The sequence below is a fragment of the Lathamus discolor genome, chromosome 16, assembly GCF_037157495.1.
Source record: "Lathamus discolor isolate bLatDis1 chromosome 16, bLatDis1.hap1, whole genome shotgun sequence".
NCBI lineage: Eukaryota > Metazoa > Chordata > Aves > Psittaciformes > Psittacidae > Lathamus > Lathamus discolor.
In genome coordinates, this window is record NC_088899.1 from 7,812,759 (window position 1) to 7,831,679 (window position 18,921).

General features: G+C 46.9%; 1 protein-coding gene across 29 annotated transcripts in view; it reads left to right on the forward strand.

Moving 5' to 3' along the window:
- MORN1 (MORN repeat containing 1) overlaps positions 1-18,921 on the forward strand; it is a 126,874-nt gene that overhangs the window by 76,115 nt on the left and 31,838 nt on the right. For 21 of the 29 annotated variants that reach the window (XR_010616284.1, XR_010616293.1, XR_010616283.1 and 18 more), the window contains one exon: positions 16,716-16,791. The gene's annotated coding sequence lies outside the window, so the exon portion shown is untranslated. The other 8 variants (XR_010616310.1, XR_010616286.1, XR_010616311.1 and 5 more) reach the window with 8 other exon arrangements.

An 18,921-nucleotide genomic window follows, 5' to 3' on the forward strand; every position in this document is an offset into this window, starting at 1 on the left:
ATTTCCTATTCTGTCTCCTAGGCTGGGGTCAGCAGTTTGTAAAATGTTACAGAGTCATTTGAATGGAAAGTTCAGATGTTTTGGGTTGGCTTCTCCAGTTCAATGCATGATACTTCTTGCAGGGACCAGGAAGAAGTCTAGACCTTCAAGCCTTGCAGACGGAAAGTCCACCTAAAGTACATTAGTTGCCAAGCTTTTCTGTTCTCCTGAGACCTCTTTGTCATCTTTGTAGCTTATCACATTCCTGTTGTACTATTCTTATTAGAAAACCATTCCCATTGTGGTCCTGCTGTACTCTCCCACTTGTAAAAAGGCAAAGCACAGGCAGTGTGGAGCCTGGTACAGCACCCTTAGACCCTCTTGGGGCAGTAGGAATCCCCTGGAAGAAAGAACTGCCTGTCAAATGCACTGAAGAAAATTATTCCACCCTGTGACTTGGTTTGCCCATCCGTAATGTGGAGCCAACAGCATTTATTCAATCCTGTCACTTTTGTTTTTAATTATCCGATAACAGGATGCTGCTCTGTGCAGGACCAAGGAATCACGTTGAGGATAATTAACTGGAGAACTGTGAACAGAATTACAGGTTGGGGTCTTTTTTGTTTCTCACGTTCAACCTCTGCTCATTTCAATAAGCACCTAAAACCTGGGAGAAGATAGCTGTTCGCTTAAGGCATGAGGCTGAGATTGAGGAAATCTGGACTCTTGGTGATACTGTCCCGGACTCTGGGATCTTGGGCAAATCCTGGTGGATAGCCATCCTTCTGGCTGGCTGAACTTAAGTGAGAGCAGTACTTTATAGCAGTGTCAACTGAGGCTTTAGGAGGTGCTGTAACATGAAAGTTTGTAAGAATATTTGGAGTGATTTAGTTTTGTATTAAAATAGGACTGGCAGGAGAGGTAGGCAATTACCTGCTCTTTAGTATAGACAGGGAATGTGTTCTTCCTCCCAGTTATTCTTGTCCATGCCGATTATTCTGGAGCCACTGGCCATGCTGGTGCCTCTCCATAGCATAGCTGCCATCATGAGATCTCCTGCAGTTGGAAGTACTGTTCCAAGGAAGCTGTTCGCTCACCTTCATTTGTAATTCGTAGGCTTGTTGTGGGTGTTGGGTATTTTATTTGCTGTTTATTCTGCAGGCCCCTCTTGGGCACTCTGGTGCCTCAAGCAAGCTTTGTGTGCCAGGGAATTCTGGGTCCAGAGCTTCTGCAAACCTGCATCCCAGCCAAAGCTTTTGAAAGCTGCTGCTTTTGAATGCCATGGATTTGGCTCGTGCCCCTCCTTTCCTCTCGGTCTGTCTCTCTCAATCTCTTCCTCGCTTCCCTCTCTCCCCCTCTTACTCCTCTTTTCCCCCCTTCTCCCTTCCTGATTTTTCCTCCTGCCCTCCCCCTCTTTCCCCTTTCCCCTTTTCCTTCCCAATGCTTTTTCCCTCATTCCCACCCAGTGGTCCCCTCAGTAATGATGGAAAGCTGCACTGCCTGGTGAACAACTTGGCTGGGAGGAGTAAAAGGGTGCTTTTCACTTCATAAAAGATGAGCTAGAAGCCTTTCTGCACAGCCACTGGGACTATTCATGGCAGTCTGGATGTGCACTGATGTCTGCACGACGGCATGTGCTCTATAAATTCCCACCTGAGCACCCCCAATGTGTCAGAGAGCTGGAGAAGGTGTTCTGACAGCCAGCTCCTCCATCCCAGCCCTGTGATGTGTCTCTCGTTGCTCCGGGAGCAGGGATATCATCCTTCCCCCTCCCGTTCTTTTCTCCCGACTCTATTTTATTTTTACATATTAAAGCTCTGTGGGTTTCCCCAGTAAATCAGTGTGTGTGTGAAGTGCTGGTTACTTGTAGCTGGAGGCTGTTTTCCCCCTCTGATGGACTGCAAGTGTTTTTCTATAACTGTCTCTTCGTTCCCTCCCTCCTCCCGTCCCCTCCTCCCCCTCAGCAAGCTCAGCTGCACATAATGACATCCAATCTGTTCAGGAAAAGAAAAAAAGCAGGAGGGGGAGAATATTTCCCTTTGATTTATACAGAAGCTGAGTTGGCAGAGAGCTCCGCGCAGGGGTGGGTGGAAGGGGAACCAGAAAGCAGATTTGTGATGCATGGGCATACTCTCCCCTGGGGTGGTGCCAGTCAGCACAGCAGCCAGAGCCGGCGGAGCAGCTTTGCAGGTTCCGTGTGTGTGCCCAAGGCAGCCTCCTCCCCAGCGCAGCGCAGCGCAGCGCAGCGCTGCCGGCGCGCAAACACCCCCCAGTCTGGGGTTAATGTCATGGGAAGGGGACACCGGAGGGAGCACGGGCTGGCTCTTTCCCGGTAGACAAAACACACAGAGCCCTGTGGAAAGACAGGCTCCGCCAGAGGGACAGGGCAGCTACCGAGGGGGGCTCTCATTCCCAGTCCTGCAGCCGGGGTCAGGTCTGAAATGAGAAGGACATGGCTGTTCACAGTGAAAGGAGAACGAAGAAAAGGAAAGAGAATCTTGTGCTGCAGTTCAGGCATTGGAGTGGGATCTTCTTATCAATGTATGATAAAAAAAACCAGCATAGAGAATGTTCCCTGGCATTTTATACCCATGCTTTTCGTTCGTATAAGACAACATGCAAAAAGAGACCAAAAGAGGCCCTAGTTTTGTATTTGATTGCGTTGGGAGTGATTACAAGTGGAAGGGAGAGCAAGAGGTAGATGCAGGCTATGTGGTCTGGTTCCATCAAGTCCTAACTTACTGTGTGGAAACCCCCATCTCCATTTTGAGCTACAGTTCTTCTGAAACACTTCGGCTCTGGCCAATTATATCCTTATTATCATTTAAAATCTGGTTGAAATTCAAGGAACTTTATTAACAGACACAGATCTTGACCTGCAGCAGACCTGCACTCCCACTTGTACACTGATGCTGCTGTGTCTGCATCACAGATCTAATCATCTGCTGTTCCAATACTTGTGTCACTTCTGGCCTTCCCGTTGACCTAAGGTGTGTTGACCAGCTATCTTCAGCCTTCATCCCAGTTTGGAGTGTTTCCTGCTGTTTCGACCTGTCCTGATTGAAACCTGTTACACTGAGGTGTGGTGATTCCTGTTCTGGACAGTATTATTATATGACAGGTAACCACCAGGACCAGGCCACAGAATTCATGAGTGCCTCCAAAACGAAATGACTTCAGACCAGTGGATAAGCTGCTGCCTGTGCACCATTTCATTACAAAACTGGATGTGTCTCATGGACAGAACAGAGAAAACTTAACGAACTCTGCAGTCGTTTGCCGTGCATGACTCTCCAGTGAAACTGATACTGGCTTGTCAGTTAGCTAAGTTCTGCAGCAAGGCAGGATGTGTAACAGAGAGCAGAAAGCTCCGCAGACCCCAGCTATGAAGTAGCATGGGTGTCTGTCCTATGGGGCAGTGTCCATTGATTTCCATCCATTGGTATCCAATCCATAATTGTGATTGACTGGACCTGTTCCAGCTAAAATGGTAATTCAGCCTAGGCTGAGCGCTGTTGGGAGTGATAGACACTGGCAAGTGAACTTAATGTCAACAGCAGAATCCAGATTGCCACCGAAATTAACAGTGTGTGTCTGTTGTTATTAGCAATTTAATCAGATGAGCTGGCAATAATGAATCGAGGAGGTCTGTCCTCCTTTGGATAACCATCCCTGAAACCCAGCCGTTCTCACTGGGTACACATCCTGCATGCACGTAATACCCAAACTGATGTGAGAACTTGGTGGGATGTGACTTGATGTCTGCCCAGAGATGGTCTCCAGGGACAGAGCAGGAATGAGCATGTTCCAGGAGACAAAGCATGTTACAAGGTCATTTGTGCCCGGCAGTAACCAGGACAGTCCCACAGGCTGGGCTTTATGTGACTCAGAGCCACCTGCAGACACAAAGCCAAGCAAAACCCAGTGCTGTCAGCTTGCAACAGGGACCATGGTTCCCATCTATGCCATCAAATCCTAAACTCTCCTCTCTTCTCTCTCACAGCTCTTCCCCTGAATAAGATTTCAGTCTTCAGCCCTCCTCTTCAGTTGCAGGGTAAGGGCAAATCAGTTTCCAGCTTTCTACACAGGTTTTGTGTGTGCATCCATAAACAAACAGACCAATATTCTGGTAACTAAATTGCTGCCCCCCCCTCTTTTCTGCCTCGAGAGCATCTTGTTCCCATCTCCCTCCAGCAGAACACTGAGCCAGAATGAGATGCCTGATTCCTAGTGAGTACTGTCAGCACAGCAGCTGGGGAGAAGAATATCTGAGGGAAATGCACAAGTGCACTGGCATTTATTTATTTCCTGAGGATATTTATACAGCACAGACCTCAGAGCACAAGTGCACTTGATGCTTCTGTCAACCAAGCCGGGGAAATGAGACTGTAACACAGGCTGTACTGTGCAGGTTTTGCTCACGGAGCCCCCATTAACTGCCATGGATGGACCCCAAGGCTCTGAAGGCTACTATGATTGAATCATCACATCTGACTACTGCTTGTGGGAGGCAAACTGCCATGCATGGTTGGCAACATGATTAACTGCCATGACTGATTTGGTTACTGTGCTAGTTCTCAGGTCCATAACTCTTGAGGACCACTTAGCTCATTAAGCCCTAATTCTGTAAGTGAGAAAAGATTAATAAGCAGCTTACCACAAACTACTACGCTCCCTCCTCCCTCACGACAGTGTGCACAACCCTTTGAAGATGACAAGCATGGAGGAAACCATGTGGTGTTCTAAGACAAGGCAACTAGCACTCTTGGCTCTGTTCAAAACTGCTGCTGGTTTAGGTCAGGGATAGGGTTTAGGGTTAGGGGTTAGGGTTTGATTTGGGTCATGGCATCACGGCAGGAAGGGGACAAGGACATGAGGAGCTTGGGGGATCCCAGTGGTGTTTTGGGGGCTCTGGGGATGTTTTAGGGTGTCCAAACATCCCTGTGCTCCCATTCCTGTAATCTTCTCAGAGTTTCTCTTGCCACTTAAACTTTCCATCTTCTAAAGAGTAATGTCAGAACTGACAGCAGCATGGATCCCACTATTGAGCTGCAGTTCCTGTTGCTGGGCAAACGCCTGGCCCTTGCGCTCAGAGCTAAGGACAGCGACTGCATGACACTGCTACAGGAAATGAGCACCTATGTCTGTCATCTTGTCTCGTTCTTGTTTCACACAGAAACCAAGCCAAATCCCACAGAGTGCTCCCAACGGCCGCCGTCTGAGACACTGACTGCAGTGATTTCCTGTGTGCATGCACCTGGGCCCATGAGCTCAGCATCTGTCTGCTGGGGTGGAAGAGGAAGAGGAAAAGGAAGGGCTGGGTTAGTGGTCATGCAAGAGGCTGGTTTGCTTCCCAGCATGCTGCCTTCATCAAAGTGCCATGCTGAGTAGTTAACAGCCCCTTTGCACAGAGAGCAACACCAGAGAGGGGAGAGCTTTGTTCCTGTTTGGAGGGTGAGGGCTACAAGAGAAATTCGGAAGTACAGAGATGAGAGCAATTTGGCATTGTTCCATCAGTGCACACTGTTTTATTAATAGGAGCTGCACATGTTCCTGAGCCCTGGAGCCAGCCAGCTACAGCAGCAGCAGCAGTGAGCCGGCACTGCCTGCTTACCACTGCGTGCAGTGACCTACCACCAGCGCCTGAGGCAAGCTGATGCCCTTCTAGGAGGACGCAATGGAAGCGAAAAAGGAACAACAGTCACAAAGTTATGCCAAGCAGGAATTTACTTACCAAGAAATGGTCTTTTAGGGTAGATATTTCCTAGAGGTGTCCTGACTTCTGGAGATGGACTTTTTGCAAAGGCCTGTAGGGACAGGCTAAGGGGGAATGGCTTTAACCTGCTAGAGGGGAGATTGAGACAAGCTCTTAGGCAGAAGCTCTTCCCTGTGAGGGTGCTGAGGCGCTGGCACAGGGTGCCCAGGGAAGCTGTGGCTGCCCCATCCCTGGCAGTGCTCAAGGCCAGGTTGGAGCAAGCTGCTCTAGAGAAAGGTGTCCCTGCCCGTGGCATGGGGTTGGAGCTGAACAAGCTTTAAGGTCCCTTCAACCAAACCAGTCTGGGATTCCATGGTTCTATGACTTCAGTGAAGTTCTCAGCTGGTGATTTGTCCCTGAATTCATTCACAGTTGCAGTTGAATCAGCTGTTATTTCTACCAGTGAAATACATGTGAGCTCTATTGACTTTGGAGCTCCAGAACCAAAAATATTAACCAGTTGTGGAAAACTTCTTATATGTGAAGCTGGATTTCTTCAGACTTTTCACAGCAAGCACAATCTTATCATGCATTTACCTCCTCCTTATCCTTGTTAAATAGGAGAGAATTATTCTTTCAGCATTTTAGATAGGAATCTGACACCCTGGAAAGCTGAATTGATCAGTTGGCAGAGCTCGCATGGAAGATGCGTGTTGACAAAGGAGGGTGAATACAGCTCTCCCAGCTGCTGCACTGGTGGTGTAATCATAGCACTGGCCTTCCCTGTGCTTTGCTAAGCAGCAGAGATTCCTAAAAATCTGTTTGAAAATGTTGTGCTATTTGAATGCTTCAGTTTGTCCATACAATATTCTCTATAGATGATAATTTACAGCAAATATGGCATCTATACGTACTGTTAATTATTTATGGGTTTATGTCAGCTTCTTTTTACAAATAAGCTTCATTTATACCAGATGCTTTTTTTCCCGACAGGATTTATTCTTTTGCCTTTAGGTGGGTATGCAGATAGCCAGTTGAGTGTTCACATGAAGCATCTTCCTTCATTTGCCCTTTTTCCTATTTGCTTTTTAGAAAAAGTTTTGATAGGTAAGAGTGTTACCAGTATCCCTGTCTAATGTGGGCTAATTCTGTGCAATTGGTGCATGCAGACAAGTTCAAAGGAGAAAAAGCCATCAATAGCTCCCTTTATTTGGCAAGGGTTTTCTTCCTTATTGATTAGTAGAAAAAGCAGGGGCACCCCAATTGTACTGATTTGTACTAAATTGCCCAACATCCCTTCTTTCCTTCAGGAGCTGCTGTTGTGGAAACAGCACTCCATATCCTACTTGATTTTTAATTCACAGCTGATGTGCACAAAATTGTTTCTGTAATTGGCATAATCTGTATATTCTGTACTCATCAGATTATTCCCACCCATGAATATTCTTCACAGCTCTTTATCCATGAAATGACCTGCTCTAATAAAGCTGTCCCAGTGAGCCCACTGGAACTGGTGCATACATCAGTAAGTTCATATCACAAAGCTATTTAGGCTTTAGTCACTCAGTTCCTGTCTAGTCCTGCAGGGAGGAAGGATGACTGTATACAACAGAGCAAGCTAGGAACATTTGATTCACCATCACGGATTCTTTTGCCCATGTCTGCCTATTTAATTTAAAAATATATACATGCCAAGGGGCTTGATATGTCTCTTGTGCCCCATTTAGCATCTGCTGAGCATCCCAGTGCAGCCTGCAGTGTAATACAAGTCACCAGAGGATAGATTTGATAGAAGGAAAAAACAAAGCAATTGATACCCTCAGGCTTCAGAAGTCTTCAAACTGATTCTTGCTGACTACAGGCAACAAAGCAATTTATGGCAACATGGTTGAAAGTTCCTTTTATTTCAAAGCTGCTAAACCCGCCCTGGCACTTAAAGTCACTTTTCATAAGGCAAACCCAGTGAGCTTGCTGGGTTCCCAAAACCTCAGCCCCAGGAAGCTTTTTCCAGGAGTCGAAACAGACGTTAAGCACTGGGGAAGAATCAAGGAGACACAAACCAGAAATGAGGGTTTAGCACAGGGCCATGAGGAGCTCAGTGAAGAAGAGGCAGTTCTTTCGCATGATGTTTCCTTTCTCCAGCATCCCCCTCTTGGTCAGATGTTCCTGGCGTAGCTTTTCCCACAGTAGTGGCCCGCTCTGTCCCATGAATGAAGTGCACTCTGCAGATGGGAGCTGGGCTGTTTGGAAGCGGCTGTTTGGAAAGTGGCAGCCAGATTATTTTATTTTAAGGCTCTATTGCAGCAAAAGGCAGGAAAACAGACAGGGGGAGAGTAGTGAGTGGTTCACTGGCACCGATTGTCTACCACAGCAGGTTCAGCACTTCAATTTGAGTGACTTCTCTCTCCAGATGGTTGGTGGGAGCTGACTACCCAGATCTCTGCATAGCGTGCTCCATAATGAAAACGTATGCCATCACTTGCTATCTTTTAGAAGCTTTTTTCTTCAACCCAAGTATAGCTCACTGTGTAATGGATCCCTTCTTTGCCTGGTGCAGAAAAAATGGCTATCTGTCATACGCCTAACCAGGGACTCTGAGCCAGGAGTTCCTTTACTTCAAGACAGACTAGCTCATGCTTTTACAACTGCACAATCCTACAGTAACGCAAGTATAGTCTTCCTGTCCTTTTGGTGCTGCCACTGCTGCTCTCTTCACTTCCACTTTAACTGAGGCTTGTTTCTCTCCAAAGCCCTGCCACCAAATTGGTCTGAAAACCACAGAGAACTTACACTGATTAAAAACCCTGTTTCCTTAACATCCAACTCTGCTGATTCTCGACAAACAATACACAATGTAGGAAGATTTACTAATTAGAAGTAGCCGGAAGAAAAAACGTGTCACAGAGAAACTGATAGAATGCCTTTTCTTTTACAAACCACATTGTCAGTTTGCATGCTTTTCTCTGACCTGAATGTTCAGTGTAACAGGTGATTCAGATGCAGTCACCGATTCTATGAGAACTGAGAAATTCAGATAGTCTAAAGAATGGATCTTTGTAGCCTCTCACCAAGCCACAGTGATTTTATGGAAGGTAAACAGAGGTGTCATCTTCAGAAATGCTGGATGGGCATCTCCAGTTACTAGAGGGTGCGTGCCAGTGCCCAGCTTTTCTAGAAGTGCAGAATAATGTCACTTTCCCAATAGTAGCCAGTGATTTTCCTTGTATTCTCCTGAATTCTGGTGTCCAAATCAAACTACTTCCCTCAATATTGTAAAACAGAGAGAAAAAAGTCAGATAGGTTTTGCTGCAGTATAAACCACAAGCTGTGATTCACTGTAACTCAAGTTCATTTGAAACTACCGTGTACACATCTTCATATCTATCAAATCCCAGTGACTGGTATCTCACCTGAAGGGCCTGGGTCACTAGGCCCTGTCCGTGTTCACTATAAAACTATTTCCACGTTTATAACTTCATTTTCTGGATGTGAAAACCCACAAATCTGCCCTCCTTCCTATGTCCCCAAAGTGACCTTGTTAGTCCTGGGTTTGTTTCTCAATGGTGTCAGGATTTTGCATCTAAATCACAGAATCATAGAATAATGAGGGTTGGAAAGGACCTTAAGGTCATCCGGTTCCAACCCCCCTGCCATGAGACAACCCTGAGTTAGAGTGGGTTCTCCTGACTCCTTCCCAGGCAAATGTGAGTCCGAGATCCTAGGCAGCCATTCTCACGCTCCGGTTAAGCTCAGCTCATGTGTTACAGGAGATGTGTGACGCACTGGATTCCCTTTGTTTCCACCACGTTTTATTTTCCATCCGAGATGTGGTGTGAACTGGGAAGTGCAATCAACAAGAAGAATATACAGGAAATAGAAGCCATAAACAAAATGACTGGTGGAGCCTCGGTGAGGTCTGGAGTACAGTTGTTGAAACAAACCACTGGTGACCCAGAAAGATCTGAAGCTAAACAGAATGCTTTCAAGATAGAAATGTGGGACAAAGATGGCACAGATGAGTTGGTCGTGGTCTCATCTTTTCTTTTGTAGCCTCTATTCCAGATGTAGCTTTAAAATAATAGCAGGATGTTGGACCCACAAAAGGGCAAGCCTGAGAGTTAGGAAACCTTCATCTATGTGAGAGTCACACTGTGCCTCTGCCTTTCTAAACCTGGGGAACTCTCTGTTAAAGGATCCCAACAGGCTGAGCTGGAGGCACGTGATCAGAATTATTCAGCTTCCATTCAGGACTTGTAAATACGTACCTTTACATCTACTTGTGGACATATCAAAGGTGAAAATACCTGATGCTAGTGTCTGAGGCACGGAAGAGACTGTGCTTCCCAGCCTCAAGAATCTATAAGCCTGTATAAGTGTCCAGATATTCAGCAAACAGAAGTTTCAGGCTTTATCCATTAGCACAAGGTGAACAGGGAAATTGTATTACTCTCAAGAAACAGGGTATAATAAGGGGATGTTGTGTGGTGCTCTCAGGGGGAGATACTTGGGTTTGAACTTTGGATGCTTCTCACAGATGTTACAAAGAAAACAGGGGTTTGGATGCTGACTTACAGCGTAGATGCTATCTATCCATCCTGGATGTATTAAAATCTGAGTGGACATGGTGCTGAGCAAACTCTTCCATCTGTCCCTGCTTGAGCAGGGCAGCTGCACATGAGCTCACCCTCAATGGTTCTGTGATAAACTACATCCTTGCTTGTATCATTGTGAGGACTCATCTGTGACTCAAAAATCTTTCCATTCTAAGAATGTGAGAGTCTTATCATTAATTTACATGGGAGTGAGATCGGGTTCCAGGGTGTCAGGATGGCAGAAAGCTCTTTATCTCATAAAGCTCCCGGGCAACCTTTTGCTGGAATTAACTCTGGGCTTTTTCCCCTTCAGGTATTCTCCAGCCTTTGCAAAGGAAACTGCAGTAACAAATCAGATTCTGCAGTAACGCATTCGAGGTCCTGAAGGAAAATTCAGCAGCATGAAAGGGAATGGGGTGGAGGAAGAGGGGTGGGAAGTATTTATAATCCCTTTAATATTTTAAAATTTCATTCTCTCCGAAGTGGGTTAGCGAGGCTGGCGAGAGCAGCGCATCCAGAGCCTGGGCCCAGGGCAGCGCTGCACAAAGGGAGGAGAAATTAATAATAAAAAACCCCTATTGCTTCGAGGCAGCAGACTGGAACACTGACATTCCATTACTCCGTCTGTCTGCTGAATTCATTTAGCATCTGTGGCCTAAATAGGCTAGTTTTAAAGAGGCATGCTCCAGTTTTTATGTTGGAAGAGGGTGGGGGTTGTCAGAGGAGTTTTGTTTCATTGAAATCTGTCTCAAGAAAGCACATCAGGCTGGAGTTAACAGGGTAGAGTCATGCTAGCCTCTGAGCAGTGGTTTTGTAAAGCTGTACAGACTGGGGTCTGCATCCAGCCTTTGGGCCACTGCCCTGGCATCTCTGAGGACAAAGCCGGAGCAGAGATGTTGTTGAAGCACTGGGTCTAAACCTGCAAAGACACTACATCAGCCATGACCAAAGTACAGCTACTTCCAAGCTTTCTGTACTCAAGGTATTAAAGTGCAGATTGTCAGATACCCTCTGTACCTCTGAAAAGCACAGCACTGTCCAGCAGCATGACACGCCTCAACACCAGCTGTTCCTTTCAAGACATCATTGCAGCAATTGCTGCAACACACAGTTTCTTCCTCAGGATGCTGCTTTTCAAGTGCTAACTCCATCCACCTTTGCATGGCTTTTGTACAACCGAAGATAAAAAAGGCTGAGGCAGGCTGTCTGCAGTATTAGAGAGCTTACATGGTGTACTGGGGGCTAGAGAGATGGCTTGACAGCAGGCTGGAAGGGGAAGAAGAGAGTGGTTCTCCACTTTCTTTCCTAGAAGCCTGCAAGTGTTTCACTTCCAGGTATTTTCTGAAACATCTGGATACCAGGAGGATAAAAGGTACCAGCGTAACCTCCCAGTGAGATCAATTGTTTAAAGCTTTCTGTGTATTTCCAGTCCTCCTTGGCTTCTTTCCCAAGATTATAGAAACAGGAATGTGAATTTCCTTGGAGGAGTATATAATGTATTCTGTATAGTTCCATTTTTCTGTTTCCATTTTATGCAAATAATCTTTGAATCCCTTTCCCCTAATTTATCATCTTCAAGGTCTTTGTGTAAATTATGCAGAAAGGAAATCCATGGCTTTTATGGAAAGCTGCTAAAATCGGCCTCTTCTCCTCTTCCTCGTTGTTTGCTCTCAGCGTGGCAATTTCTTCCATCACCGAATACCATCATTACCTCCTCCTTTGGTCATCTTCTGCTTGATCCTGCAGACAGTGAAGTCAGAGCTAAATCGGTTTAAGAGCATAGTTGCTAAGTGTAAAGATTGCATTAATGCTTCTTGGTATCACCCACTTACAGCCTCTGCCTTGGCTGCTGCTGGAACCATGCAGCCTGTAAACGGTTTTGTTTTGTCCTGATCTGGTTATTTGTGCTTCCAGGAGGCCTGGCTTCTTTATCTGCACTTCAGCAGTGTTGAAACCAAATACCTGGTCTGCATCTTCCCAAGCACGTGCTCTGGGGTTGTCCTAAGTAAGGGAGCCAGCCTCCAGAGAGCTGCTTTTACAAACTTGTATTGCTCCTTCTTCCTCCCATCAGGCTGCAGATCAGCCACATTTACCTTTGCCTTTACTCAAACATTTCTTTTCTCTATTTTTTTACACAGCAACAGTCTGGCCTTAGGCAAATCTCCAGGGAGACTTGGTTAAAATACACCTGTGCTACACAAGCAAACATGGATTGCAAAGCTGATGTTGCTCTCTCTCGGCTAAAACAGCAATATTTCTATTTCACTATGGCCCATGCTCCTCCTCACAGTTCTTATGGGATTCATCTCCATCAGGAAAGGAATGTCGTGTAGTGTTGAAAGAGAACTTAATTTCAGTTATCATTATTTCACAGAATGAGAACTGTACAGCTATAAATCACCAGAGGATTTGCTGCAGTTCTCATTGACTTCTTTCTGCTTTGGGCTCACACCTTTCTTCCATTTCTACCAAACCTTCCTCTTTCTTTAACTTCTCACCTCTGCCTTTCCTTTTTTCTCTTTGTAGATAAATAACTCCCAATTAGATCCATGCCCAAAATTATCCACAGTTGCTTTCTGTCTTCTTACTCCCTTGGCTTTATACCTTAACGGCAGTCTCTGCCTCACCTATGTTGATAACAATCGATCTGTAATCATATCAAAGCTAGCACAAGACCACTTTGTTTTGGTGACCATGTACCTGTTACTGTTAGAGGTGTGATTAGTAATGGTAATAATGAACCATTGGTTGCAGGGATTTCACTGGCTTGTATTTAACTTGCATTTGTCAGGTTCCATCTCTGTAAGAACGTTCCCTTAAGGAATGGCTTGGTTCATTCTTCCAGGAAGAAGAAACGCTCTCCCTAAGTTTTTTCTCCACTGAGGTAACAGCTGTGGCTCCTCAGGACCCAGACAACCAATGTGTGATCAGTGCCAATCAAGTTCTCACACAGGTGCTTTCGAGATTGCCATTTGGAAGCAGCAGTTTCTCCTGAAGGGGGTGGGAAGGGAATGCAGAAGATGAAAGAAAGGCAGCAGTGGAAGCTTGGCCCTGGGATGGTGCTGTTTTTTGTTGAGGTAGGGTATGCATGGGATATCTTTACTGTTAGAGGTGTGAGTCCTTGATGAGCTTCAATTCCTGTTTAAAATAAGAGGGGAAGAGGGGGAAAGTAAGAGTAAGCTCTAGAGTAAGCAAGGCATGAGAGCTGGGCTGAAGGAGGCCTGGGGAGCACACGTCACTTCAGGTTTACCATGAAGCGAGCCAGGCAGGATCAGTCCTAGCAGATGACTGACCCCACCTTGTTCACCTCGCAGTAAGTCGGAAGTGGTGTGGTTTTTCTGCAGAGAATCTGTGCATTGGGTAAGATGAGCTTAAGCTCCCTAAGAACTCTGAAGCAAAGCCTAGATTGGGTCTGACCTGTTCTTATGTTGGCTTTTTCCTTGTGTAACTCTTACGTGTGTCAAATCTGCTGCTGATCTAATGAAGAGAAAGACTGGGTCTGTAATTGGCTTTAGCCTGCTGCTTTATGGGGGAGGAAGGAGGGAATTGTAGAACATGTATTTAAGGAGGAGAAAGCCTCTATAAACCTGACATGTGCCTAAAAGCACTCAGAAAAAGCTGTAGGATTTAACCTCTTTCCCAATTGTTCATGTTTGATTGTCTGCCTGTGCTGGTGGTGGTTGCTGTGCTGATTGTGTATTGGCACCTTTTTAAACAAAAACACCCAGTTTCAGGCTTGCAGGTTGCAATGGTTGCTACCCTGTGCTTGCAACTAGCTCCTGTAGGGCTTAGTGCACTGAATTTGTGGCAGTAGTTTGGGCCAAAGTAGTGCTTTTCATCGTGGACTTTGCAGAAAGTAAGTGTATGTAAAACACCGCTAATGTTAATCTCATCCCAGAATAGTGTGGGCATTGCTCCACCTGCCCCTCCTCCCCACCAAGGTTTGTTCCTTTTCATTCACGCAGCTGGGAGGAATCACTGCTTCAGTGGCAATGATTGCTGAGACCATGTCACTGGTGCTGGGGGCAGGGGATGCCTGTGCACTCTTGAAGATCCAAGTATTATGTACAGGGTTACATACTTAAATGCTTTGGAAAGCTATAAGCTACGCACTTCATCCTGTGCCACTTGCCATGGGCTCTACTTCATTACAGAAGTGGGGGTAGGTGCAATTTAAGTACTCTGGTTTGCTTGAAAATGAGAATATTAAGGTAGTGCTTTTCTTAATCCAACTGTTTATCTGTAACTTATTCTGCATTTGTATTGCAAGCCTTCAAGTGCAGTAGGATGTTAGTCCGCATCATTAGTCTAGCTCAATTGATGCATCTTCCCTATGTATATCCAAAGAAATGGGTTTGTGATCATATGGAAATAACTTCATGATCCAGGGATCACACATGTTGTTGCCTTAGCAAGTTAACATGTAGCAAAAACTTCAATGTGTGATGGGAGAGGAGTGAAATGCCACCTATCTCAGTTGTTAGTGATATATGGTCTCCAAAAAGGGTTTCTTCTGAGAACAAGTGTTGGATGTATCTTTTACCTGGCTGTATCACCAAGTTGCCATGCAGTCGTGTTTTCTTGCTGAAGAGATTTAGGTTATTGAGGAGAAAAGAAACTGATACAACTTGTCTTGTGATCACTAGTTTGTTCTTTTACTCTGCCTCAAACAGTTTGTATTCTTTAAAAGACAGTCTTCATTACACAGCTGAGATCGAACAGGGATAGCAGACAGGTTGTCAGTAACGAGTGAAGCTAACCCTGAATCCAGCTAAGTAGAGGGTAAGTTCATTAGACCCTGCAAGTGAAAGAGGTGCCTAGCTTTATACGGTGGGGTTTGAGGCAGCAGATTGTTACTAGAAATTGTAATGTTTTGTGCCCCTCTTGTTTCTGTGTTGTGCTGCCTTCTCAGGTGGTGCAATATCCAGTTATAAGAAGGAAGACATGGAGAATGCAGACAGGCAATCTAACTCTTGGTTGTAAATCACCCAACGCTCGGGCCTGTTATTTGTATAGTTAATTCGTCATTGAGGCTTTACTTGTGTGATTTTTTTTCTACTGACTTCTGATGGTTTTTTACTTGGTAAAAGGCATGTTAAGAAAACACGTGTTTCAGTTTACTTTGTTAGAATTGTAGTGTACATGAAGTTGTCCCATCTTTGTGTTTGACATGACAAAGAACAGCAAACTGCCCAGGCAAGCATAGGTGTATTTTGAAGAGTGTGCATTGTGCTCCATCTTGTATTTTCAATGTGCTACATCCTGGAAAAAAAAAAACTCATGGTTTAATAACTGGAGGAATATTTGATAGTTTCCATCTTCTACGTGTAACCGAGAAACTTGATTACTGGGATTACAAGTAGGTGGGCTTCAGTGACAAAGGAGAAAGTATATCACAATGTAGTATTAGCCAAAAAACCACCATGATTTTTCCTTTTCCACCCTTTGTTTTAAACCCAGGAATATCTGTTTCCAGTGAGAAAACTGAGCCACTTCTCATGCTGACTGTGTGTGAATCTTTTGGGCCTTAAACCCATCACTCGGATCACAGAATCCCTCGCTTTATTCACAAAATGGCACTGGCCTGGATACAAAGTGCCACACTTTGTGTGGGAGGAAGATGAAGACGGGAAAAATGTTGTGGCAGGTGGCTTAAAATAAATAAGAATCAAACAAGCTCTGTTAGAAACTGCTTGGAGCTTTGACATGCTGGCAGCAGGCTCTGCAAAGCTGGGTTGCTTTGGAGAGCACTTGTGGGAAGGTCAGTTGCAATTATCATATGGTTTTGCCATTTTTTTTGCATGGATATTATGAACAACACTGTGTGTGTGTTTGCATCCTAGGAGATACATAAACTAACCTTGAAATATCACACTGAGCCCCTGATTGTAAATCCAGATAGAGGGTACATATCATGGGCCTGTCTGTTAAATATAATGCACCTGAGACAAGGATTTGGCCTTAAAACTAGAGTTTTACTGGAGTTATTCTCTGCCTGGATTATAATTTTAAAGTGAACAAGAAACTGTGCAGATGCTAACCAGATGTGAATATCAAACTATAGTTCAACATGTTTCCATGTAATAACTACAGTGTTACTATGGTGATAACAGATTCACTAGAGGTTTGGTTTAATAAAGCAGGATTGCATGTTAGTATCTGTACAGTTGCCATAGTTTTAGTCAAACAATTGGGCTGCTTCTGACTGACTTGATGGAGTTGCCACTGAGCTTAGTTTCCCTTGTAAATCTTTTTCAGGAATAAATCTGCTATGTAAGCAGGTTTTGTATATTGCTTTAAGTGACCTCTCTTCTCTCCAGTGGCAAAACCCCCTAGTTTTGAATAGGAGCACAAAAGCCATTTTGCTTTGTGGGGTGGTGTTTTTGTTTGGTTTGGTTTTTTTTTTTTTTTTAACTTTTCTCTTTTTCTCTCTCTTCACCCTTCCCCAGATGCTGCATTTGACCTCAGCTTTGGAGATATTTGAGCCAACTGTCCCAGACATCCCAAGAAAGCTGAAGGAGTTGGGTAAGCAAAGCCTCTAGGTCGGCTTTCACATGAGATGCTCTGTATCCAAGGCCAGGTTGGATGGGGCTTGGAGCACCCTGGTCTAGTGAAAGGTGTCCCTGCCCCTTGGTTTGAACTGGATGAGCTTTAAGGTCCCTTCCAGCCCAAACCAGCCTGTGATCCTGTGATTTACAGACCTACAGAGCTGTTACCAGCACTCTCCAGAGAGAAGGCAGGCACGTTTCCACCTGCAGCACTCCGTACAGGACCCAGGAAAGCTGGGTACAAATAGCAAGTGCTATTCCTTTTTGAACTAACAGAAAGCTTTGCAACTTTTTATGGTGCCGCATCTTCTCAGGCAGAACTATGGTTGCATGGAAGAGAGGACAGTCTGTTGGTCAGAGCTGTGAACTAATCTGTTTTCCATGAGACCAGGAGGAGCTTTTGGGCTTATTTTGTATCTTAATAATAGAAGTAATAATAACAGTAATTAATAACTATAATGATAGTGATAACCTTCCAGCTGAACATGTGTGATTTGTATTGCCTCAGCACTATTCCCAGGCAGCGCCTCATTGATATTCTGAGCATCGCTGTGTCTGTCACTGCTCTCTGCACTTTGGGTCTGGAATCCTTGGGGAGCCTCGCAGCTGTCAAATTGACTTGCATCATTTCTCTGCAAGCTGAGAGACAAATTACCCAGCCAGCCATCAGACAAGACTTTGCCATCCAAGTTGCAATCTCAAAGTGATAAAACACTGCTGCCCAATTCAGTCAAATAGCTTGGCCTGCGGGGAGGGAAGGGCTCGGTTTGGAGTCCCTTTATTCTTTAGAAGCTGCTATTTTTTGTTTTTAAGAGGTATTCATGGTCTGATGGCTTGGCAAGCGCTGGCGTGAGTCACTGACATATGTCAGTGTGGCTCAGTGCGAGCTGCGAGGACATAGGAAAATGAATTCGCCCCCCAGAAGGCTTCGTGGCGACAGAAGTTTGGAATGCCATCCCGCTTTTCCTGCGGCTGCAAAGAGGCTCTGGGAGGGTGCCTGCGGTCACCCGGGAGGCCGCTCGGGAGCAGCCCGGTTGCCGCTCGGCTCCCCAAGGTGAGCTGTGACTGCGCAGCGTTATCCGCGCTCCCGGAGCGGGCAGGTGCTGAGCACGCGCTTTTAACGAGGGAGCCCCCGGCTTGCGGGGGGGACCGAGGCGGGCGCGGCGGCGGCTCCGCTCCTGCGGCCCCGGCCCGGAGCCCGCCCCCCGCGGCAGGAGGCGCGGAGCCGCTCCCCGGGGCCTCCCGGCCCGCCCCGCCCCGTCTGCGGCCCCGGCGCCGCCCGCGACCCGGGGGCCGGCGCTGCCGCGGCCCCTCCGCGCCGGGCCTGGGGGCGGAGCGCGCACGGCCCGCCAGGGGGCGCCGCCGCGGCTCTTAAAGGAGCCGTCCCTGCGCGCTCCGCCGGCGCCCGCGGCCGCCATGCCGCGGGGAGCGGGGCCTGGTGCCGGCTGCCGCGGGGCGGCCCCGTCCCTGCCGAGCCGCTGCCCTGCCTGTTGAGGGCTCGGTGTGGCTGCGGCCGAGGGGCGGAAGGTGCAGGGGAGAGGCAGCGGGGCTTGGAGACTGCGTGCGCCCGAAAAGGCCGCTCCCGGGGGGATCGCGGGTTCGGTCGGGTGCGGGTGGGGAGCCCCGCTGCGTGCGGCCGGGCTGCGGAGGGCCCGTGCGCTCCCCACGAGCACCCCGCGCGGAGGAGCCCGGCGCAGGGCAGCGCCTGGACCCGCTGCCCCTCCGTAGGGCAGGGCACGAAGGTTCTCGTCACTAGCACGGAGGTCAGGCTGATCGGGAGAGTCCTCTTGGCGTAGAGGCAGCCGTCTAGAGCACGAGATCTGAGAGTCACAGGACAGTTCGGGTTGGAAAGGACCTAAAGGGGTCATCCAGCCCCCTGCAGCGGGCAGGGGCTCCTCAGCATAGACGTGTCACCCATGCTCTGTCCTTGAGCACTGCCAGGGATGCAGCATTTACCACTTCTCTGGCACCCTGGGCCAGCGCCTCAGCACCCTCACAGGGAAGAGCTTCTTCCTTCTATCCGACCTGACCTTCTCTTGCTTCGGTTTGAAGCCACCACCCCTTGTACTTAGAGATCAGACATACCCCCAAAGCATTACATACCTTT